At 58.4% G+C, this 23,219-nt stretch overlaps 1 long non-coding RNA gene across 1 annotated transcript; it reads left to right on the top strand.

Moving 5' to 3' along the window:
• Nucleotides 1-8,068: 8,068 nt before the first annotated feature.
• Nucleotides 8,069-11,011, top strand: LOC123334193. Its single transcript, XR_006552035.1, has 3 exons — nucleotides 8,069-8,211; nucleotides 9,587-9,681; nucleotides 10,745-11,011. It is a non-coding gene; the product is annotated as an uncharacterized LOC123334193 (long non-coding RNA).
• The last annotated feature ends 12,208 nt before the right edge of the window (nucleotides 11,012-23,219 follow it).

Genomic DNA, 23,219 nt, shown 5'->3' with positions numbered 1-23,219 from the left:
GGTCCCCAGGGCGGGCCCCCCACGCCCGGCGCCCGGGGCGGCGACACCACCTGCGGGGGCGGGGGCGGGGGCGCTGAGGCAGGGCTTCCCCCGCCGGACGTGACGTCACGCCTCCCGCGCGCCTATCAGGGGCCTCCCCGCCCCCCGTCGGCCTCCCTCCCAGCTTCCCTCGGCCCGGCGCCGGCCCTGCCGGCCTGCGCCCTGCTGGCAGCGTGCCTGGCGCGCCGGGTCCCGCAGCCTCCTCGGCCCCCAGTGTCCGCCGCCCGCACCTGGCCCTCACCCCTTCACCGGCCCCTCACCCTCGCGCCCGTTTCAGCCTCCTCGCCCGCGGCTTCAGCTCCGTCTTGATTGTTTTGTGGAGGAGGGTGGGGGGCTGTACGCGGGAAACGAGCCAAGAGAGCAGCCCGCACCCACTCGCCTTCACGCGCAGAGGCAACCCGCTGCTTAGTTGCCGGAGATCGTCGGCCGGTTTTTGTCCCCTCCACGTGATGCTCTGGATGCTCGAGAAGCGAGAGCGGGGCAGAGGCTTGTCCGAGGGCTGGGGCCGCCGGGTGGTGGCAGGTGACCTCTTGGGGAAGGGGTGAGGTCGGGCCAAGAGCAGGTCAGGTGTGTGTGTGTGTGGGGGGTGGGGTGGGATGCGGGGAGCGCTCGCAGACCGAGGGGGTGGCCGGGACCGCGCGCTGGGGGTTCGCAGTGCTGTCGGCCGCAGGGAGAGGGAGAAGGGGCAGGGTGGGGGGCGCGGGAAGGGAGATCAGAAGCTGGGCACTGGCACCCGGAGGGCTCCTTCGTTTCTTCCCAGCGGCTGCCCTCCCCCGCTTCGCGTTCGTGCTCTCCTGCTTTGTGAGCGCCGAACGCAGAGGCCACCAGGTTCCGAGCCCAGATGCCTGATGGGCAGAAATGGGGTGAAAGCAAATAAACCCGCACCCTTGGGAGAGGACCCCGAATCACCACCGTGAGCCAGTAAGGCTCCTGGACCTTGAACCTGGGGCCTTACTGTCTCACCTCAAAGGAGCAAGCCTGCCCACTGTGGGAGGAAGGGGGGCCCATCCCTCCCCTGGGGCTCCCAGACTGGTGGGCGCCGCAGCCCTAGTGTCTCCTAGCCTCTCGCCCAGAGACCCGGAGTCACTGTGTGGAGACAGGGGTGAGGCCCCCGCGGTGTGCAGGCCTCCAGCACTCAGGGTGCACCTGCGGCTTTGTACAGTGGGTGACTCGGGGTGCAGCCCTCGGGCGGCCGCTCCGGGACCCCCCTCCATCTTTGTTTCGGGATCAGGCAGGAGCGGGGGTGGGGGGCTAAACCTGGCCTGAGGGCTAAACCTGACCCCACCTGGTTTGGTGGGGTCACCCACCCTCGCTGTAGTTACTGGGGTCTGTCACCTGTAAAGTCGGCCAGACCGTGCGATTCCTCAGGGTGGGATCAGTGCGCCAGAGCCTGGGGGGCCGCTCTCACGCAGCTGGCTTCCCAGATGTGGTGGTCGTGGGCACAGCCCCTGCCCGGCCCCTCCCAGGTGTGTGCTGACTCCATCCCGTAGAGGAGCCCTCACCACCGCCCCTAAGGTCCTGTGTTCTTTGCCCTTCAGAGCCAGGGTCCTTCCACTAGTGAGGAACTGTTCCCTGACAGTTCTGACGTCTTGCCAAGACGTGGAGGCGAGCCGGGCAAGCAAGGGGCATGGTTCCCCTGGAGGATAGCTGCGAGGGCCACCGGCCCCCCCGGCCCCCCCCCCCCCCCGCCACCTCCCGGGAGTGTGGGGCTCTGCCTGTGCCCCTGTTGTTCCACCCCACGCTGGGGGGCTGCCTGGGGAGGTGGTAGGGCGGCCAGGGTGCGGTGTGGGCTGAGGACTAGGGTACCCGGGGGCACACCGTGCCTCCCCCACGGGTACCATCTTTCCAGCTCTCCATCACCAGGTCTTTGATTGAAGGTGACAGAAAGTGGTGGAAGGGAAAGCCCATGCTTTGTCTCATCACCGGCGCCAGCGGGCTCCCTGGTTCCGTCCCAGAGTGAGAGCTGCAGACCCGAGTTCAAGTCCCGGCCCCACACTCGTTGGCCATGTGGTTGCAGACACCGTACTCAACCGGGTTGCGTGTCTCCTCGTGAGGATTGAGGGTGGGGCCTGGCCGTGCCCACGCAGGCTGGGAGCTGCTGCAGAGACCCGGTACAGGACCTATCCTCGGGGCCAGGGGACGCTGTGGAGGGCCTGGTGTCGGCCCGTGTCCACGGGGAGGCAGGGGACTGTCCCCCTGGCTCCGGATGGGTCCAGCACCTGCCAGGAGCCTTGTGACCAGGAGCTGGAGGCCAGGCACAGGGGCAGCTGACTGCTAGGCGGTCGAGGCTCCTGGTGGCTCTGCTGAAGGCCACAGGTCACAGGCCTTGGGGCCTGGAGAGGAGGTGCCATCTGCACCCCCATGTTGCTTCCTCTCTTCCCTCCCCGTCCTCTGGCCTGCAGAGCCTGCCTCCTTGCTGCCCCACCCAGGGGTGTGCTCTCTGAGTTCAGAGGCCGACACCTTACTGGGCGAGGGAAGGGGCCCCATTTGTGGTCATAACACCCCAGTGCCAGCTGCTGGGAGTCCACTGCTCCCAAGACGCAGCTGCCTGTGCCCTGCCCCCAGTCATGGCCCTGGGCCTGCCGTGCAGACTGAGCGCCCCCTTGGGAGAAGGCGCAGCCCTGGTCTCCAGGACCTAGGGCCAGGTTGCACTGGGGAGGGCCTCATGGGCCCACGGGTGGCTGCTGTGGCCCCGGCCAAGACCGCCACCTTCTGCTCTGGGGTCCCGGTCTACCAGACGTTTGGGCACAGATGTGCGAAGGCAGGAAGGCGTGAGTGGTTTGCTCATAAAGAGAAAACAGCATCATCCCCGTCAAGTGGGTGTGTGATGGAGGCTGGATTTGCCCTCTGCTGACACCGAGTGAGGGCTGAGAAGAAAAGGACCATTTAGAGTCATCTCAGAAGGGGGTGTGTGCTCTCCCACGTTTCCGTCTCCTCGAGGAGTGACCCCAAGTCCCGGAGGGCAGCGCCCTGCCCCCCACTTCCTGTCTCTGGCCGGTGAGGGGCCGGAGGCCAGGGTTGCTCAGAAGCCACGGGAGCCAGCTGTTAGGGCTCCACCCTGGACCCCGGGGTGGAGCCCTAACAGCTGGGGCTCCCCCTGCGGCCGCTGGGGAGTAACGGGGTTTGTGTTCTGGTAGGCACCTTTCGGGAACCCCAAGGCAAGTGTCCAGGTGGACTGAGCAGTTAAGGTCACCTCCATCCACAGAACTGTCTCTGCCCGCCATGTCCCCAGCAAGACCCTGTCCCGCTGGCAGGACAGGGCGGGGTCAGGGGGCGCTGGGCCCAGGACAGCTGGACTGCCGCTGACCTGCTAGGGCCCCAGAGTTGCTGTGATGCCCTGGGGGTCGGCAGAGGACACAGGGTCCCCCCACCTCTGTAGGGCGCTGGGGGCCGCTGGGCAGCAGGCTGAGAGAGGGAGTGGGCGCCCCGGGTGTGGCCGGAGGAGAGGAATGGGACTCTGGCGGAGCAGAGGCTTCTCTGGGCAGGCGTCATTGGGGTCCCTGATGGCTCCCCGAGCCTGGGGGTGAGGGGGCTCCCCGAGCCTGGGGGTGAAGGGGGGCGCCCTCCCAGGCCTCGTGGCTGCCTCTGGTTTTCTCTTGCTCCTTGCCTCTACGGGGAGGTGGGCCAATGCTTCTAGTTGCTTGCGCATCCCTTTGGGAAACGCGTCTCTTGTCCTTATAAAAGATCTCGCCCCAGGATCGCCCCAGTGCAGAGTCCCCAAGGTGTGGCCCCGGCCTGGGCTCTGCCCAGCAGTGTCCTGGAGGCCCCGCAAGTGAAGGTCTCGTCCCCAACCCCAAGAAGGCTGACTTGGCTCTGAGTCTGAACTACTCCTCCAAACTGGGGTGGGGGATGCCCCTCAGAAGCAGGGAGGATGGAGAAGGCCCACGCTGAGCACAGGGTTTGCAGATCAGATGAAACGGGGGTGCCGTCGTCCCCCCAGGGCGGTCCTGCCCGTCCCCCGTCCCTTGCTCCAACTCCTGCAGGGGCTCGGACCTCAGGCAGACATCCTGGCAGCCCGCTCAGCTCTGTGGGGGCCCTTTGATCAGCCAGAAACCTGGGCAGGCCTCCCAAGCTCGCAAGGCTCAGGCACGCGGGTGGGGCTGGGCAGGAGCTGTGGGCGGGTGCCCGAGTGTGGGGTCCGCGCATCCCCAGGAGGAGGTGGCCACGTGCTCAGCTCTGGGCCCGCCTGGCACAGCCTCCCCTGAGCCTCCTTCCCCACCAGGTTCCTGGCCCGGCCCTGGAGGAAGGGCTGAGCTGGGACCCGGGGTGCCCAGGCACTGTCTGACGTGTTGGGGCGAAGCCCTCCTGGTGTGCCCGGCATGGGAGCTGCTGCTTTCCTGGGGCCCCGCCAGCCCTCCCTGCCTGCCTGGCTTCTGTCTATCCGTCCTGCACCATCTCCAGTCCTCCACGCCTGCTAGTGATTCCGGAAAGCTCCCAGCCGCTCCTCACCTCGCGGCCGACCGGCCAGAAGCCCACTGAACCAAACCAGGCCACCCTCTCCTCCCCAGACGTCTGTGGCTTGCCCCAGAATCTTCCACTAGTCTCAGGCAGGTATGAGGTTGCTTCCAGCTCCAGAGGTTTGGGGCCCAGGGCGTGTGTGTCCAGGCAGGGGCAGCACCTGAGGGTCTTGGTGAAGTCGGTCTGAATGTGAGGTCTCCTGGCGTCTCTTCATCACCGTCACCCAAAGGGTGTGCACAGCCCTCTGGATCCCTCAAACAAAGAGCAGTTTCCAGGACCTGGCCAAGTTCAAGGTGCCCTCTGAGAAGCCAGTGGAGGACTCACCCTGGGGCGGAGCTGGCCCAGAAGCCCCACCATGTGGCTGAAGGAGACCCGGGATCCCAGCTGTCATTTTTAGGAAGAAACAAACCCGTGTCTGAAACAGGCCATCCCCTTCCCCCCCGGAGGGGACCTTGCTCGCTCACCCAGGTGTGCCCTGGGCTCTTGCAGGCAAGATGCTGACGGACTTGGGATGCGGGGACTCCGCTGGGCTGCGTGGCTGCAGGGAGGTGCCTGGGAACCGACCCTGGCTAGCTGGCCCCACCTTTGCCACTCCTGACGAAGGGGCCGCGGGGGCAGGGCCGTGTTTCTGAGAGTCTTCTCTGGGGAGGGAAGGGGAGGGGGCCGGGGTGGGGCCCTGGTCAGCTGGCCTGGGGGGAGCCGTCCCCCTGTTGGGAGCCAGGCACCATGGACTGGTGAGTGGGAGGTGACTCTGGCCTCGGTGGCCTTGGCAGGCAGCCCGCAGGCTGGAGGCCTGCACACCAGGCTGAGAAGGACCCCACCTGTGTGGTGTCAAGGCCCAGAGCCGCCTGCCAGCTGTGATGCTGGGGGGCAGAGCAGGGCCTTCTCCGGGGTGGAGTCAGGTGTTGCTCTGCAGGGTCCCAGGAGCAGGGTCTTGCAACCTCAGCAGGAGGGCTGAGACCTGGGTGCAGACTAAGGGCTCTTCTGGACCTTGAGGGGAGGCGTTGGCAAGTGAGGCTGCAACACAAGAAGGTTCCAGCCCCACGCGGTCTGCTGCTGAGACTGCTGAGGCCTGACTGTGCAAGAGGAAAGCCCTCCAGAGTGGGGAGAGGGGGCATCTGATGCTGAGCCCGGGTCCCCCGGCCCAGGAGAAAGGGCTGCAGGCGAGACGCGGAGGCCCTGAAGCCCGTGGAAGGCGTGGGGGCGCTTCTAGAGTCAGGGTTATGCTGCAGGTCTTGGGGGAGGGGGCTGTCGTGGGTGCAGCCCAGGGTGGGGGGTCCCGGCCCCAGCACTGCTCGTGGGAGGCTGCAGCCCCTCTGTCCCCCAGCACAACCAGGCCATCCCCACACGTAAAGGGGTGCCTGTTGGACTTGAAGGGGAGGCCTGGGGCCACAGCCTGTGCCATGACTGGCCGTGGGGTCAGCCCTACGGCCGAGCTCAGTCTGAGTGCCCAGCCCTGGTCAGTTCTGGGCGAGCGGAATAGGGCAGTGGTCTACCCTTGCTGGGAGGCGGGGGCACTGGAGGTCGAGCGTCCCCTCCGCAGAGGTGGGTGGTCGCTTAAACCAGCATGCGTGGCTCCTGACACCAGCCTTTCAGTGAGAGTCTGGCCCTTCCTGAGGGGCCCTGATCCAAGTGCTCCCCAGGCCTGAGGCCAGGGCTGGAGCCAGGGAGGGCAGAGAGGGATGCCTGCCTGCTGTGCTCTTGGCCTCAGCCCTGGCAGCCCAGAGCTGGGGTGAGGCAGTCCCCGAAGGAGCTCCCGGCCCCACAGACCCTGGCCTGGCCTCCAGGCCCGCTCCTTCGTCCCCTGCAGCCTTGCTGGTCCCAACACCGACAGTGACCAGCTGAGCCGCCCCAGGAGGGCGACATGTCTTTTGCTTTCTCCACTTTCTCGTAGGAAAAATGGGCACAATACAGGGTTGTTCCCTGAGTAGCCAAATAACCTACAAAAGAGCAACAGGGTGTGTGTGTGGGGTTACATTTCTCAACTTCAGAACGTGCTGCAAAGCCAGTAATGAAACAGCCTGACACTGGCATAAAGTCAGGCCGCTGAGATGGGGGAGCCCGCGGGGCCTGTGGGCAGTCGGCTTCCCCACGGGTGCTGAGACCGTTCACCGAGAGCAAGGCTGGTGCCTTCAGCGCGTGGGGCTAGGCCAGTGAAGGGAGGCCCCTGCCCCACACCACACGCAAAAGCCAGGTCCAAATGAAGAGCTAAAGCCATACAACTCCCAAGAGAACGGGTCAATCTTAATGCCCTTGGATTTGGCCATAGGTTCTTAGACAGGACGCCAAAAGCACAGGCGATGAGAGAAAAAAACGGATACGCTGGGCTTCGTCAGAACTAGAAACTTCTATGCACCAAGGAAAGGACAGCCCCTGGGGTGGAAGAGAATGTTTGCAGTTCACACTCTGATAAAGATCTAGAGTATGTATAATACGAACAAATTAACACATAGATAGGTTTGATAGACGCATAAAAAGTGCATAAAAAGAGGCTCAGCGCAGTTAGGCCGTTAGGGAAATGCAAATCAAAACCACAATGAGGCACCTTTTCATACCCACCAGGGTGGATATAATAAAAAAGATGGAAGGTAACCGACGTGGTCCAGGATGCGGAGAGTTGGAAAGGCCATGCGTTGCTGATGGGCGTGTGTAACGGTGCAGCCACTGGGAAAGCAGTTTGGCGGGTCCTAAAATGAAGAACAGAAATACCGTTTGACCTAGCTCGAGTACTCCTAAGTACACGTACCCCAAAGAAATGAGAACATTGATTAAGCAAAACCTTGCAGACGATTGCTTACAGCAGCGTCATTCACAGGAGATGAAGGGTGGGAGCAACGCAGATGTGTCCCCGCTAACGACAGCATAAGCTCGCGTGCCCTGGCCGTCCAGCCAGCTGCATTCGGCCATGAAAAGGAAGTGCCGACTCAGCCGACAACCTGGTTGAACCCCGAGATCGTTAGGCTCCGCGAAAGGAGCAGGTCACAGGAACCCCCTCCTACATGAAACGCCTGGAGGCGAGAAATCCCTGGTGACAGCCAACAGGTCGGTGGGAGCCAGGGGCTGGGGCTGAGACGTGGGCTGACTGTTCGTGAGGCCAGCTGGGGGGACCTTCTTGTTGGGGCGATGAGAGTTTTAGAACCAGGTAGAGGTGGCGGTTGCACCTCGTTGCAAAGGCCTCCGATGCCGCTGGGTCTTTAAAATGGTTCATTTATACTCTGTGAACTTTCTTAACCCACCCCGCCCTCCCCAAACCAGGGTTGTCGTCTTTTGTACATCTGGTTAACTTGTGTGAAGCCTGAGGGTGTGCCTGGTGTGAGCGATCCCCCACGGCGTCCCTGGTGTGAGCGATCCCCCAGGGCGTCCCTGTGACGAGCGCCTTCCAGGATGGGGACAGCAGCCGGGAGTGTGTCCACCGTGGCTCCAGCCCTGATGGGGACCTGTGTTTGTCACTTCGAAGCTCCCCCGGCCCCTGAAGGCAGGTTCCCTGGGTGGAGAGAGGGTCGGGGTGGGCAGGGGCAGCGCCTGGCAAGAGGAGAGCTTCTCAAACTCTGAATGTTTACTCTCCCAGCCCCCGGGGAGGGAGTGACACTTCCATAATGGACTACAGCCACAGAGCCGCCCTGGGTGCCGATGACCCGTCCCGCCAGGCCGCAGGCCATGGGGGGCCTGGAGCTCGCGGAGGAGCTGACGCGTCCGCTGTTCCTCCAGCCGCAGGTGAGCGAGGCTGCAGCCCCTCCTCTCCTACCCCAGCTCGGCGGCTCCTGGGGGTCAGTCACCTCCGCCCTGAACCCACAGGCTGGCCCTCTCCCGAGTGTTCGCCCTGCACGAGGACCCTGTGCTCTGGTCCAGGCCCGGAAGGCACCCAGAGCCGTGGTCTCCGGCCAGCAGGCGTGCCGACCCTCTCGTTGCCTCAGAGAGACCGCTAGCCTCAGGCTCCTTCCCACCCTGCCTGCAGGTGTTCCTAGAAGGAACTAGTCTCGCCAAAAGGCCATTTCTTCGTCTGCACCTTCAAACTGTCCAGGTCGGGTATTTTGACTAAATTGCAGTTGTAGAAAATACACTTCAAAACCAGAGCCCTCGCCTGCTGGCCTGGCCGCCCAGCCCTGCAGCTGTCAGCCAGGGTGTCCCCTGCCTGGGTTGGGTCCGGGTGACACTCAGAGTGCTCTCATGTGCAGGGTGGCAGGTGGGCCGAGACCCTGGGGCTTCCAGGTGACAGGCCTGCCCACTCAGGAGGGCTCGCCACCCTCAGGAGGGTCTCGGGCAGGGGGAGTGTTTGCTGCAGCCCCTGCCTGAGTGGGCGGAGGCCCCAGGAGGCTGAAGGCTGCTGCTCTCAGACAGGATCCAGACTGCATGACCAACAGCCAGAATTTAAAACTTCCTAAAAACTTTAAAAAAATGTCTCTAGTAGTAATGTATGCGTGATTGCTACAACTCCAAATTCAGAAGTGTGAAAAAAAAATAGTCCCTGTTCACACCTCAAATCACACTCTCCACCCAGAGTATTGAGGTTAACACTGCAGGCGTGCCCTTCTGGAACTTTCTGTGAGTCGTCTCTGGGCAGCCGAGAAACCCTGGTAGCTCAGGTCTGCTAGGCACATTGTCCTGGTGCATTTTTAGCTGAGCCCTGTGTCCTCCCCTGGTGGCTCAGGCAGTAAAGAACCTGCCTGTAATGCAGGAGACCTGGGTTCGATCCCTGGGTCGGGAAGATCCCCTGGAGGAGGGCCTGGCGACCCACTCCAGGATTCTTGCCTGGAGGATCCTATGGACAGAGGAGCCTGGCGGGATGCAGTCCATGGGGTCACGAAGACTCAGACACGACTGAGCAGCTAACACGTTCGCTTTCATGTCCTGGTGATTCCCCCTTGTTCCTTTCCATCTGTTGCCCGATTTCCAAAAAAGGGCTGCATCTTCCTTCTATTTTAAGCCCCAGAGTTTTGTTATTTCAAACAAAGCGACATTAAAAACCCGCCAGGCACTCTGTGTGAGCACGGGAATTCTTCTATAGAACAAATGATCAGAAAAACATCCGCTGAGTTACGTGGTGTGTGTTTTAATATTTTAAATGAACATGGCCAAACTGTCTCCCCAGAACGCCGGGCCAGGCGAAGCCCCTTGTCCTATGCCAACCTGGACGGCCGGTGATCCTCCTGAGTAATTCTGTCCGTGCTCCCGGTGGACCCGGAGGTTAGATGTTCTCATCTCACACCCTAAGAGTGTCCCAGGGTCCGATATCCAAGCCCTTTGCCGTTTCCCACCTTCGTTGTTGGTCTTCCTGTGTTGATATATTTTTTCTTGGTAGTCAAATTTATTAAGGTATCATTGCTACACATTTTAAGTTTACAACTTGTTGAGGTTTGATGAGTGTATATACTCATGTAAATGTCACCCAGGTCGTGATACAGAAAGCTCCCATCATGCCAGAAACTTCTCTCTTTGTAGTGGATCTCCTCCCCGAAGCTTACTTGACCCAGGAAAACACTGATCTAGTTTCTGATGCCGTAGACTAGTTTTGCTTCTGCATATGTTAAGTAGAATCTCCTGCTAAGTGTTCTTCTGTGTCTGGCTTCTCTCCCTCAACCCTGGCTGCCAATATATTACGTGTACTGGCAAGTATTTCGTTTTTATCGCTGAGTAGGATTCCATTGTGGACATACCACAGTTCACCCATCCATCTACTGATGCCACTTACATTATTTGCCCGTTAAGCTGCCTTAAACATGCAAGAGTCTTTTGGTGGTCGTGTGTTTTGTCCTTAGTAAACAGCTAGAAGTAGAATTTGAGCTGTAACTGTATGTGTTTAGGAAGGTGCCAGACTGTTTTCCTGTGTTGATATTTGAGGAGCTCTCCGTGGATCAAAATGCAGCCTCTCACTTGGAGTCCCGGAGGCAGTTACCCTCCCTCCCCCCACGTGAATTAGTCTGGACAATTTCTGACCCACATGCGTGCGTTCCCAGACGCCCATCCTCCAGTCTCTGCAGATTTCCATCTGCACCAAGACCTCATCACAGTTTCATGGGACACACTTTTTTTTTAGCTTAGTTTTTTGTATTTTAGCATTTATTTTGGCTATGCTGGGTCTTTGTTGTGGCATACAGACTTCATTGTGACCTGAGAGAACTTAGCTCCCCATTCAGGGTCTGAATCTGGGCCCCCTGCCTTGGGAGCATGGGGTCTTATTCACTGGACCACTTGGGGAATTCTGGACACACATTTCTTAAAATTCAAAATTTCTTGGTTCTTCTTTCAGATGTTATCCTCTGTAAGAACTTAGAGCTCAACCTGTTAAGTCTCATCAATTGCCCCGAATTTGTAGGTTAGTTTTGGGAGAACTGACTTTTTTTTTTAATCAAAATTGAGAATCCTGTGTATTGCAAATTTCTCACTTTATTCAGTTTTTCAAATTTGCTTTTCAGTGAAGTTTTATAAATTTTACTATCTAAGCCTTTTAAGCTGAGCACCAAAGAATTGATGCTTTTGAACTATGGTGTTGGAGAAGACTCTTGAGAGTCCCTTGGACAGCAAGAAGATCCAACCAGTCCATCCTAAAGGAGATCAGTCCTGGGTGTTCATTGAAAGGACTGATGCTGAAGCTGAAACTCCAATACTTTGGCCACCTGATGTGAAGAGCTGACTGATTGGAAAAGACCCTGATGCTGGGAAAGACTGAAGGCAGGAGGAGAAGCGGACGACAGAGGATGAGATGGTTGGATGGCATCACAGACTCCATGGACATGGGTTTAGGTGGACTCCGGGAGTTGGTGATGGACAGGGAGGCCTGGCGTGCTGCGGTTCATGGGGTCACAAAGAGTCGGACACAACTGAGCGACTGAACTGAACTGAACTGAAGCGAAGCCTTTTACATTTTTTTTAAATTTATTTTTAGATTTTTGGGGACTCTGGTAAGCAGTAGCTTTGAAGGTGTATTTTCATTGGTCATTACTTGTACAGGAAAGTTAATGACTATTGAATGTTGCTTTTTGATCTCACAACTTGAATAAATTATGTAATTCTAACAGCTTTTCAGTTGGTCCACTTCTGATTTCTCAATTAGTCATGGCTTGATCTTTTTATTTTCAAACGTTTTAGCCTTTCAGTTCTTTAGAAACAGTACATTTATTAATGCCTTGACTATCATCTCTAGTATAATACTGGTAAAAGATAAATGTTATCAAAAATATTGTAAATGGTGAAGACCCTCATCTGTTCTCCTGACTGTAAAGTGTTACTCACTCAGTTGTGTCTGACTCTTTGTGTCCCCATGAACTGTAGCCCGCCAGGCTCCTCTGTCTGTGGGATTCTCCAGACAAGAATACTGGAGTGGGTTGCTGCTCCTTTCTCCAGGGATCTTACCGACCCAGGGATTGAACCCGAGTCTCCTGCATTGCAGGCGGATCCTTTACCATCTGAACCACCAGGGAAACCGCCCCTCCCTCTGACTGTAAGGGGGTACTTTTAAAGTTTTCCTGTTAATCACAACTTTGGCTGAGGGTTTCCAGAAGAAATCTTTATCAAGGCGGGCAAGTTTGCTGCGTTCTTTTTTTTTGCTAAGAGAGCTCTTTTCAGAGTTTTTGGTAGGAAAGGATCTGGAATGTTTTCAACACCTTCAAGATGATCGTGTCATTTTTTTCCTTCTCACTGAGCCTCCTGGCTTATATTTATAGATTTACTGATACTGAGCATCCTTCCACCCCAGGACTGAACCCTATGTGAATACAGGCATTTTTCAACCCCATCCTGTGGGGCTGTGGCTTGCTGCAGCCAGCCCCGAAACTCCCCAGTTCTGATGGTCTGGGTGAATTCTCCCTCCTCGCTGGGCTGAGGGTAGGTGGTCACTCTGCCGGGACTAGTTGGGTGGCAGGGGGTGGTGGGCGTCTGTGACTCTGTCCCCTGTGTCCCTCTGGCTGCTGTTTGGCCAAGGTGTGAGGGATGCTGTCTGTCGGGCCTGGCCTGCCTCAGCCAGCTTCCGGCCCTGAGTGTCCCCCAGTCTGGAATGCGCCCTCTAGAGCCCTGACCCCCCCGTCCTGCCCTGGGCTCCTGTGGCCCACTCAGTATGCCTGGTCAGCACCGTCTGTGCTCATGGTGGGCCGTCCTGCCTCAGGAAGCCTGGCATGGCCTTCCTAGGGACTGCCTGGAAACCGGCGCAGGCCTGCAGGAGGGACTCTGTCCCCCGCCTGCTCGGGAGGGGGGCTCCTGACCAAGCAAGTCTCTGAGCAGAAGCCCAGCGGAGGACCTGCAGGTCCAGGGCCTTGGGTACCCCGAGTGGGCGGAGTCCCCCCCACTTTCCCATGCCCAGCCTCTGAGACCCAGGGGCCTGCGGTCTCTCCCCCTGCTTCTTCCTAGTTGGTCCTCTGGAATACTGAAGGTAGGGTGCACAGCTGAGGGCTTCCCAAGGGCTGGAGGGCGGAGGCCTCCCCTCATGAGGTCTGGATGCCGGCCTGCACCTGGCTTCGTGGACCTGCTGTGCCCAGCGGGCCGGCGCCCTGGGTAGATCCACAGAAGGGGCCACACAGCGGAAATGAAACCATTCAACCCTTATCCGACTGGAGACCGCAGCTCAGAGATGGGGACCCTTGGCTCCCGGCCCTGTGAGCGGGCTGGTGCCCTGTCATTACCTGTGGGCGTGTAGCTCGGCGGCTCCCTGGGGCCTGGCACCCGCCCCTTGGCAGCTGTCGGGGGGCCTGCCGGATCCCGCCTCCCCCGAGGGCCACAGAAGACCTGCCAGTGAAGGACACGCAGCGCGGGGTGGGCAACCCAGACAGCGCAGGCATCTTCAGGACCCTGCCTGCCCATCCTGAAATAAAGTTCAGCCAGGGGTCCTGGTCCTCTGGGGTCCCAGCTCTACAGGGGTCCCAGCCCTCCGGGGTCCCAGCCCCCCGGGGTCCCAGCCCTCCAGGGTCCCAGCCCTCCGGGGTCCCAGCCCTCCGGGGGTCCCAGCTCTCCGGGGTCCCAGCCCTCCGGGGTCCCAGCCCTCCGGGGGTCCCAGCTCTCCAGGGGTGACCAGCCCTCTGGGGTCCCAGCCCCCCGGGGTCCCAGCCCCTGGGCCTCTCTGCCTGGTGCCTGCTTACCCAGGAGGCCGTCCTTCTAGCCTTTGTTTGCCTCAGAGGACAAGATGCAGGTCAAGCACAGCCATGACCCCACGGCCTTCATCCGTCCTTCCCCAGCCCCTCCCTGCTGCCCCCAGGAGCACTGAGCAGAGTCCCTGGGGGCCCTCCGGGCGCCATGGACTGAGCAGAGTCCCTGGGGGCCCTCCGGGCGCCATGGGGGTGGCGGCCAGTCTGTGTCTGACCCAGTATGTGGAGGGGATCCACAAAGTGTGTGTTGGGTCCCTGACCTCTGAAGTGGACAGGCCGACTGAGAGCGGCTACTCACAACCCAGGACCCCCTCACCGGCTGTCCCCACCCCGCCCAGGGTTGGGGTCCGGCCGCTGGCTCCCGAGGACCGGCCCTCATGCCTGGCCGCCCCGAGGAGGGGATCTTGGCTCCCTGCGGCCTGGCTAGCTCCTAAAACCCTGCAGAGACAGCGCCTCACTGGTGGATCAAAACTATCAAATAGAAAACGAACGAAGCTGGGGAAGGGCTCTGAGACACTGTTGGACCCAATGCCGATTCTCCAAACCGTGATTTTGATGACGTGGCAGAACCGGCCCGCAGACCACGTTTCCCTTGAAATGCACAGTGGTTTTGCTTCTTATTTTTTCTTCTTCTTTAAATTACAGGAGGAAGGAGCACTTGGCAGAGTCTAGTTCAGGAGTTGCCAAGCCCAAACTATTTGAAAAAAAAAAAAAAAAAACACAAGATTTTTGCCCAAACTCTAAGAAGACTTTGATTCTGTTTGATATTTGAGGTCTGTGCAGATGGGCCCACCGGGCGGAGGTGGAGCCTGGGGCCGGGCCCCCCAGTGTGACCGCAGTGTCCTGGGGGGTGGCCTAGGTGCGCGGACCCCCCCCACCCTTCGCCTCCTGTGCCATTCTCCAGCTCGGCACCCTGAGTCCTGGAGGGGCGGTGCCAGCGCTCGTTCAGGTCTTTACAAACCCCTCTCCACCTTCACCCCACCCACCACTCAGGCGCTTGTGTTTAGGGGAGCAAGTGGCCCATCTCCAGTGCCTCCCCCACCACGATCGGGACGCCCGGGACAGCAGCACAAGTCTCCCACAGCAGCTCTGGGAGGCGGTGGTGGTTAGTCGCCCAGTCGTGTCTGACTCTTTGCGACCCCATGGACTGTAACCCCCCAGGCCCTTCTGTCCATGGGATTCTCCAGGCAAGGATACTGGACTGGGCTGCCATTTCCTCCTCCAGGGGATCTTCCCGACCCAGGAATTGAGCCCGCATCTCCTGTATTTCGGGTGGATTCTTTACCACTGACTCACCTGGGAAGCCCAGCAGAGAATCTGACTTTGCCCCAAACAACCGAGCCACTGCCCCAACTCCAAAAACAAACCTGCCACTCATGTCAGAAGTGGTCTTGCAGGGATGGTTCTGCCAACCTGTACCAGGTAAAACCCTGGGCCCCACCCCCCAGAGCTGCTGCAGTAGACTTGTCCTACTGTCCTGGGGGTCCTGGACATGGTGGGGGAGGATTGTCAACCCAGCCTGAGTCCAGAGGTTTTTCCTGGGGCCCTTATGTGAGCATTCATTGACTGACTGTCCAAGTGGCTGACCTCAGGGTCCAGGCCCTTGTGAGGGCAACTGATACCACGTGACCCCAAGGCAGCACCCCAAACCCCCCTGGCACTGCCTGGCATGGCCCAAGGTCTCCAGGTGAACAAAGGCGCCCCGCCAGGTGGAACCCGAAAGGGCGCAGTGGTCACCTCCTGGTAGTTGGGGGCAGTGGCTGGTTGTTTTGGCTGAGGTCAGAGTCTATGCTGGGCTTCCCTGGTGGCTCAGTGGTAAAGAATATGCCTTCAATGCAGCACCTGGGTTCCTGTGTGATTGAACCACGGGGACCAAAGCTTAACAGAATGGTCACGTGAACTGATCACTGCCCCCAGGACGCCCGGGCTCCGAGCTCCAGGACCCCCCGTAGGAGCCTCTGCTGTCCGTCCCCAGGGTGTCCCTGGGGACCTGGACTCAAGGTGGGGGCAGGGGAGGGCGGGGCAGACCCTGGGCCTGGTGGGGGAGGGCAGGGCAGACCCTGGCCCCACGCTTGTGCAGCTGTATCGAGGAGTGGACCTGGACCCTCACCCCACCCAACTCTGCTCCAGGACCCTTGGCTGTCACTGGGCAACAGCCCCTTGATGACAGCGGAGAGGGAAGGGGACAGGCAGAGGTCCATGCAGGTCCCCGCAGGCCCAGGACCCGTCTTTGAGAGTCTCTCCCCTGCTCACCCCTCGGTGAACCCGGAGGTCCACGGCCCCCAGGGGGCTCTGAACCTCAAACCCCATCCGTGGCAGACATCCTATGGCAGAGGCCTGTGTGCCACTCACCTTCCACATGAGGCCACGGCTTGGCCATGTGGATGGTTGGGGGAGGGCGAGGCTGGGGTCTGGTGCTCGGACTCAGCCTGCGTCCTTCCAGCTGCTGCCCGCCCTGCCGAGCATGTGGGAGCCCGGCCCTGCAGTGTCCTGTGGGGCCCTCCATCTCCCCTCTTGGACTGACCCTCCCCGCCAGTATCCACCCGGTGACTGAGGCCTGGCCTGGGCCCCTCCTGGGATTCTCCCGCCCTGGGGGTGGTGAGGAGCAGGTGGTCTCACTCCTCTCTGGCCGCCCCCTTGGTGGGAAGGGGAGACTGCAGGGGGAGGACCGCGCCTGCGTGTCTGAGGTCTTGAGGGCATGATTGCTGTGACCTCGTGGTCCCTGGACCCTCGGGAGTGGGGATGGCAAAGATGAGCTGCAGTGGGGAGGTCACAGCAAGACGCCTCATCCACTCTGCCCAGATGCCGGGGACTGGGACACGGCCACACCCCGGGCGGGAAGCGGGGATGGCTGCACTGTGAGGGGGTGGGCCAGGCCCCTCAGCAGGCTGAGGCTGGGCCCGAGCTCCTGGGGCAGCCTGCTGCGGGGGCGGTGAGTGCAGCCGTGGCGGACGCCCCTCCCGGGGTCCCCCTCCACCCCCCACCTGCTCCCCCTCCCTCCACAGCCTAAGACCTGGAGGAAGGAGCAGCCACCCCCAGCCTAGAAATGAGGACTTGGAGGCTGAGGTGCCTGGGGCCCCAGGGGCGGGGCGCTCACGAGTCAGGGTGGCTTTTGCTTCAGGTCTCAGGAACTGCACCCAGGGAGGGGTGGGAAGGGGAGGAAGGCAGGGTGGCAGGGGTGCCCTGTGGGGTGCTGACCGCATGAGCTGGGGGCACGCAACCGCGGGGAGGGTTGGGACACCACGTCCTGCTGTGGTCTCATGGAGCCCACAGGCCCCAGGGGGCCACGTGCCCAGCTCCCCCAGCCCCTCCTGGCCGGCCTGGGATCAGTGACAGGGAGAGAAGGTCTGAATGGGCCACAGGCTCCCAGGGCAGGGCCAGCGGGCCCTTGGTCCCCCCGTGTCTGACCTGCCCGTCCTCCTCTTGGAAGGACCCCCTCTCCTTTTCCAGCCAGGAACATCCTGTGCAGCTCTGGGGTCTGCAGAGAGGGTCTCTGGTTGACCTGGGCAGAGGGGAGGGCGAGAACCAGAGAGAGGGGGCTTGAAATGCAGCTATCGACTTGGAAGCAGCAGGGTGGGGGCAGGGGTGGCGGTCGTGGGGGCCGGTGCCCCGAGCGCCCGAGGGTCAGCAGGCGGGGAGAGCCCGTGCCAGGATGTGCGCCGGTGTCCACTGGCGAGCAGCGCTCAGTCGGGCCCGACTCTGTGACCCCCTGGACTGTAGCCACCCGGTTCCCTTGTCCACGGGGTTCTCCAGGCAGGAATACTATTGGAGTGGGTAGCCATGCCCTCCTCCAGGGGATCGTCCTGACCCCGGGATGGAACCCATGCCTCCCGTGTATCTGGCCTTGGCGGGCAGGCTGTGTCCCACCAGCGCCGCCTGAGAGGCAGGGCCGCTGCCTTTTCTGCTGCGCTGGATGAGGCTGCAGGAGGGAACAGCATGGGAGCCACTCTTCGGTGCTGGTGTTTGTTCAACTTGTCGTCACGTGGGTGCTGACTACTGGAGAGTTCCGGGAGACTGTTCACGCAATGCCGGGACAGTCCCTCTGTCCACACTGACACTCAGCCTTCGTGGTCCCCCGACCTAAACGGCAGACACAGGACCTGCTAAGGGTCCCTGTCCCCTGCCTCAGAGGATGCCTGCCTGCCAGCAGACGCAGCCTGACCCCCAACCCGGCTGGCTGGACACCCCCTGCCCTGTCCCGTGGGGCGGCTCTCCAGGACCAGGGCGGCCCCCAGGACCTAAAAAAGCATGACTGCTCGCGCACGCGCCCTTGGGTCTGGACTCCTGGGCTTCCACATGGACGCCAGCCCCCGTGGGGTCCTCAGAACTTGCCGAAATGCCAGTCGTTTGGTGTTCCCAGCTTGGCTGTTCTACCAGAGGTGGTCTTGTCCGCTGGATTCCCCTGGCTGTCCTCCACCTCTGCCCCCCAGGGACCCCACAACGATGATTCTGAGGGCTTATTCACGTCTCGGGGGAGTGGTGTTCCCCGTCACCTCTTCTGTCCTAAATGAGAAAAGTCCCCCAGGCAGTTACTTTGTACCACACTTTTTTTGTGGCTTCAGATTTTGCCTTGTGCAGAAAGGCCTTCCTCACCCTGAGATGAGGAAATGTAATAATCTCCCACGGGTCCTTTGAACGTTCATGCTTTCATTGTATTAATGTCTGGGACTTCTCTGGTGTCAGATGTGAGATCCGTATCTCAGCCGTCCCCCAGCCGGCTCCATCTGTCCCAGCATGTCCTGTCACACGCCGAACAGCCCGTCTCTGCATGCATGACGTGGTCACGTGTGTTTGGGGTGGGTCTCAAGACTGCGTCGTCCAGCACCTACTTGGTTAGGCGGGTGACAGACCTCCCGATCTTCAAGTGATGCCTCGAGACATGTCTTAGTTTAAACTTTTCCTTTTCTGTTCCAAATGTTTTATTGAAGTTTTTGTTGGAATCACATTAATGTTTTAGATGAAGCCGTGGAGAACAGACATCTTTATGATGTTGAACATATCTACACAAGGGCACAGACTGATTTTTTATTTGTTCAAAACATATCTGTGTCTCCCAGACGTATTTAAACATTTTTTTCATGTAGAATTTGTACGTGTCTCCATAAGTTTATTCTTTAGGATTTTATCAGCTTTTGTTGCTTATATTTCAAGTGGGATCTTCTATTTTATCTTCTACAATTATTTATTGGGGGTATTGATGAAAGCTACAGATTCCTATTCAGAAAACGAAGATCATGGCATCCGGTCCCATCACTTCATGGGAAATAGATGGGGAAACAGTGGAAACAGTGTCAGACTTTATTTTTTTGGGCTCCAAAATCACTGCAGATGGTGATTGCAGCCATGAAATTAAAAGACGCTTACTCCTTGGAAGAAAAGTTATGACCAACCTGGATAGCATATTCAAAAGCAGAGACATTACTTTGCCAACAAAGGTCTGTCTAGTCAAGGCTATGGTTTTTCCAGTGGTCATGTATGGATGTGAGAGTTGGACTGTGAAGAAAGCTGAGTGCTGAAGAATTGATGCTTTTGAACTGTGGTGTTGGAGAAGACTCTTGAGAGTCCCTTGGACTGCAAGGAGATCCAACCAGTCCATTCTGAAGGAGATCAGCCCTGGGATTTCTTTGGAAGGAATGATGCTAAAGCTGAAACTCCAGTAATTTGGCCACCTCATGGGAAGAGTTGACTCATTGGAAAAGACTCTGATGCTGGGAGGGATTGGGGGCAGGAGGAGAAGGGGATGACAGAGGACGAGATGGCTGGATGGCATCACTGACTCGATGGATGTGAGTCTGAGTGAACTCCAGGAGTTGGTGATGGACAGGGAGGCCTGGTGTGCTGCGATTCATGGGGTCGAGAAGAGTCGGACACGACTGAGTGACCGAACTGAACTGAACTGAACAGATTCCTATATAGCATTTTTGGACTTGGTCATCATGCAAGATTCTCCGTTGTTTTATAACAATATTTAGTTGATTTTATTTATTTCTGCAAGTATACAATCATGTAATCTGAAAATAGTACTACTTATACCTTTCTCTTTTCAATTTGAATGCCCCTGGTCTATTCTCAGGCTTTCCAGTGGTAAAGCATCTGCCTGCCAGTGCAGGAGATGCAAGAGACATGGGTTTGATCCCTGGGTTGGGAAGATCTCCTGGAGAAGGAAACGGCAACGCACTCCAGTATTCTTGCCTGGAGAATCCCATGGACAGAGGAGCTTGGTGGACTACAGTCCATGGGGTCACAAAGAGTGGGACACAGCAGCATGCGGGCATGCACACATGCTTCTCTCACCAAACATAGGGCAGATGGTGGCTTTGTTTTGCTTAGGTCTAGGGGACAAAGACCCATCAGGCACGATGCTGGTGTGGGGCTGAGATAGGTGTCTTTATCATGTGACAGGGGTTTCTACCTATTTGTTTCATTAAAACTTCATTAAAACTTTTTTTTCTATTTCATCTTTAAACTTTAAATGAGAATGAATGTTACATTTCATCAAACGTCTTCATCAAATCCATGAGCTATGCCAGTAACTGCCCCTGAAGTAAGCCCTGTTTCTTATGGAGTGTGGTGTTTCAAATGTGCAGATAGGTTAGAACCTGCTTGCTTGCGTTTTATTTGGGATTTTTGCGTGGATCTTCATAGAAGAGATCCACCTTTATGAAGAGGTTGGATTTTGACATCGGTATCGTGCTTGCTTTGGGCGTGACCGGAGCTTTTCTGTTTGCTCTAAGACTCTGAATGATGCTGGAACGATCTTTTTCTAGGGGGGTGGGGGTTGGGCAGCCTTCCTGGGTTACGTAGCCTGGGTCTCGTACTTTTTGGAACATTGCTGCTTAATGAATTTCTCTTTCTTCTGGCAATTATTCTATTTAGATCTCTCCCCCCACTCTTGTTAGTTTTGGTAAATTATGTTTCCTAGGAGAGTGCCCATTTTATCCAGTTTTTCCACATTTATGTCCACAGATTTGACAAGGTATCCAGTGCTTTCTCCTCGCAGGGTCTGTGGGGCGGCTGCTGTCAAGCGCCTGCACTCCTGGAACGTTCCTGTTTAAGAGCAGAAGGACGCGTCTGAGGCGGAGAATGGGGATGTCATGCGTTGCTAGCGCAGCCGCTTTGGAAAACAGTCCCACGGTTCACTGGAAGGTTAAACACGGTGTTACCCCGTGACCCGGCAGCGCCACTCCACTGGGGTGTGTGCTCAAGAGAAATGAAAACACATGTTCCTGTGGAGACTTGTTCGTGGACAATTACAGCAGCGTCATCCACCGTAGCCGAAAGGAGGAAACAGCCCAACGGCAGATGCCCGACGGCGGGTGAATGGATAAGCAAAATGTCGTCTATCCATACAGTGGAATATTATTCGGCCACAAAAAGGACTGGAGTTCTGATCCGAGTTATGACGTGAGTGCACCCAGCACATGTTATGCTAAGTGAAAGAAGCCAGTCCCACAATTCCATTTACGAAACATCCAGAGGATACGAATCTGAAGACACAGAGCAGGTGTGGCTGGCCAGGGCCGCGGGCAATGTGGAACGAAGCTTCTCTTGGGGACGATGAGGATGTTCTAAACAGAGATGGTGGCGACGGCTGCACGACTCTGTGAAGGTGTTAAAACCATCAAACTGTGCGCTTTAGGTTGAGTGGACTTCACGGTTATGTGAATTATAGCCCAGCGAAGCCAGTGGAACGGGGGAAAGGAAACAGCCTCAGCACATGGTCTTCTCATCCGAACGGGCAGAGACGAGCCTTGGAAGGAGGGGTCGGGGTCACGTGAAACAGTGCGTCGTGCCCGAGTAGGAGCCTTGAGGCTGTTTTGTGCCCGAGTAGGAGCCTTGAGGGAAATGGACACACAGCAGTGTTTTGGAGACAAATCTATCATGTAAAACAGTAATTTATTGAAAATTCAAACAATATGTAGAGAGTCAGTCTCATCAGAACCCTCCACTCTCATCCCTGCATCTCGGATTCCGACTTTGTTAATGGTGTGTCTGGCAGACTTTCAGACTCCCCGAAGGCTGTGTTCTGGGGTCTCTCAACCTTGACTCTGTGTGGGGTGTGCTTCGTGGGAGGGTGCTGTCCACCCACTAGACGCAGGAGTCGTGACACCCACAGCGTCTCCAGATGTGGCCGTGTCCCCGGGGGTGGGGGTGGTGTGGGAACCTGTCCCTGGCTGAGAACTGCTGCTTCGTCCTAACAAAGCTGAGATCTTGCTATAACTTCTGGAACCCAGGGGCAGCTTTCCTGGCCACATGCACACAGCGAACCCACCCCACCCTGTGGGGAGACCATTTATTCCCTCCACCAGCAGGGTTCTGGGGGCTTTTTTCCAGTTTTTCCATCATTATAGCAAAGGCTCCTGCCATACACATCTTTGCACAATTGTTTTCTTAAAAACAATTCTCAGAAAGGCAGGGTCAAAGGTCTGCACGTTTTAACTTTGGACGTGTTTCCAGGAGTCCTCGAGGAAAAGCTGGTCACAGTCCCCAGAATGTGGAGGCCTGCAGGACAGCTGGACACTCTGGGCGAATGCTGACTGTGGGTTGTTGTTGCTCAGTCGTGTCCGACTCTGTGACCCCGTGGACTGCAGCACGCCAGGCCTCCCTGTCCATCGCCAACTCCCAGAGCTTACTCAAACCCATGTCCATTGAGTCAGTGATGCCATCCAACCGTCTCATCCTCTGTCGTCCCCTTCTCCTCCCGCCTTCAATCTCTCCAAGCATCAGAGTCTTTTCCAATGACTTGGTTAGCCGTAGGTAGCCAGTCTGAATTTTGATTAATGTATTCAGGAAGTAAAGCATGGCGTCTGATATAAAAGAACAGTTTCATAGCAAAGGATCACATTGGGTGTTAAGACAAACTTTTGTAAATCTCGCTCCTTGGTTTTTTCAGTCTTTGATACGTGGAATTGTTTCTCACATCTCAGATGCTTTAATCACTCAGGGTTGCTTTGACTCTGTGTGTTTTGGAAACAGCTCCACCGCGGGATCTGACACGTGCGCGTCCTGGCCCTGGCCGTGCGCGCTCACGCTCCTGATGCTCCGTCCACGCTGCCGGTTCTCCAGGGCTGCACATGCCGAGCGGAGCGAGGGTTCAGCGCTCACATCGCCCCGTTGCCTGGGAGCTGGGGCGAGAGGGCTGGCGGAGGCTGGGGTGCCCCCCATTCCAGGGCCGGGCATGCCCTCCGGGGCGGGTGCATGAAGACCCGTGTGGGGGCATAGGGGAGGTGGAGGCGTGGGGAGAGCCCCACGGGGAGGCAGCGAGGAGGAGGAGAGCGGGGGTACCAGGCTGGAAACCGAGGCTTTGGGTGAGGAGTTCCGGGAGAGGAGACGCGGGTGTTTGGGGCCGGGGTGGGGCCTTATCTTTGGGGATGAGAGAAGCGACGCCCAGCCCACGGAGGGTCGCTGGGGCGTAGGGGTTAGGGTCTAGCCTCTGCGGAGCCCCCGGGGCTGGTCCGAGGGCTTGTCCCTCACCCCAGGCTCTGACTGAGCACCTGGGGTCAGAGCGGCCTCTGGGGTCAGAGCGGCTCCCCGCCGCGGCTGTGCTGCGAGCCTCAGGGGCGCTGACCGCGGACGGGGTGGGCGCTCGTGGTCCAGGGGGCCGTGGGGGGCTGGCGGTGGGCGCAGGGTGGGAGCCAGGGCCTGTCTACG

This window comes from Bubalus bubalis, chromosome 6 (assembly GCF_019923935.1).
Source record: "Bubalus bubalis isolate 160015118507 breed Murrah chromosome 6, NDDB_SH_1, whole genome shotgun sequence".
Classification (NCBI taxonomy): Eukaryota; Metazoa; Chordata; class Mammalia; order Artiodactyla; family Bovidae; genus Bubalus; species Bubalus bubalis.
This window is presented reverse-complemented; position numbering and strand designations above follow the sequence as displayed.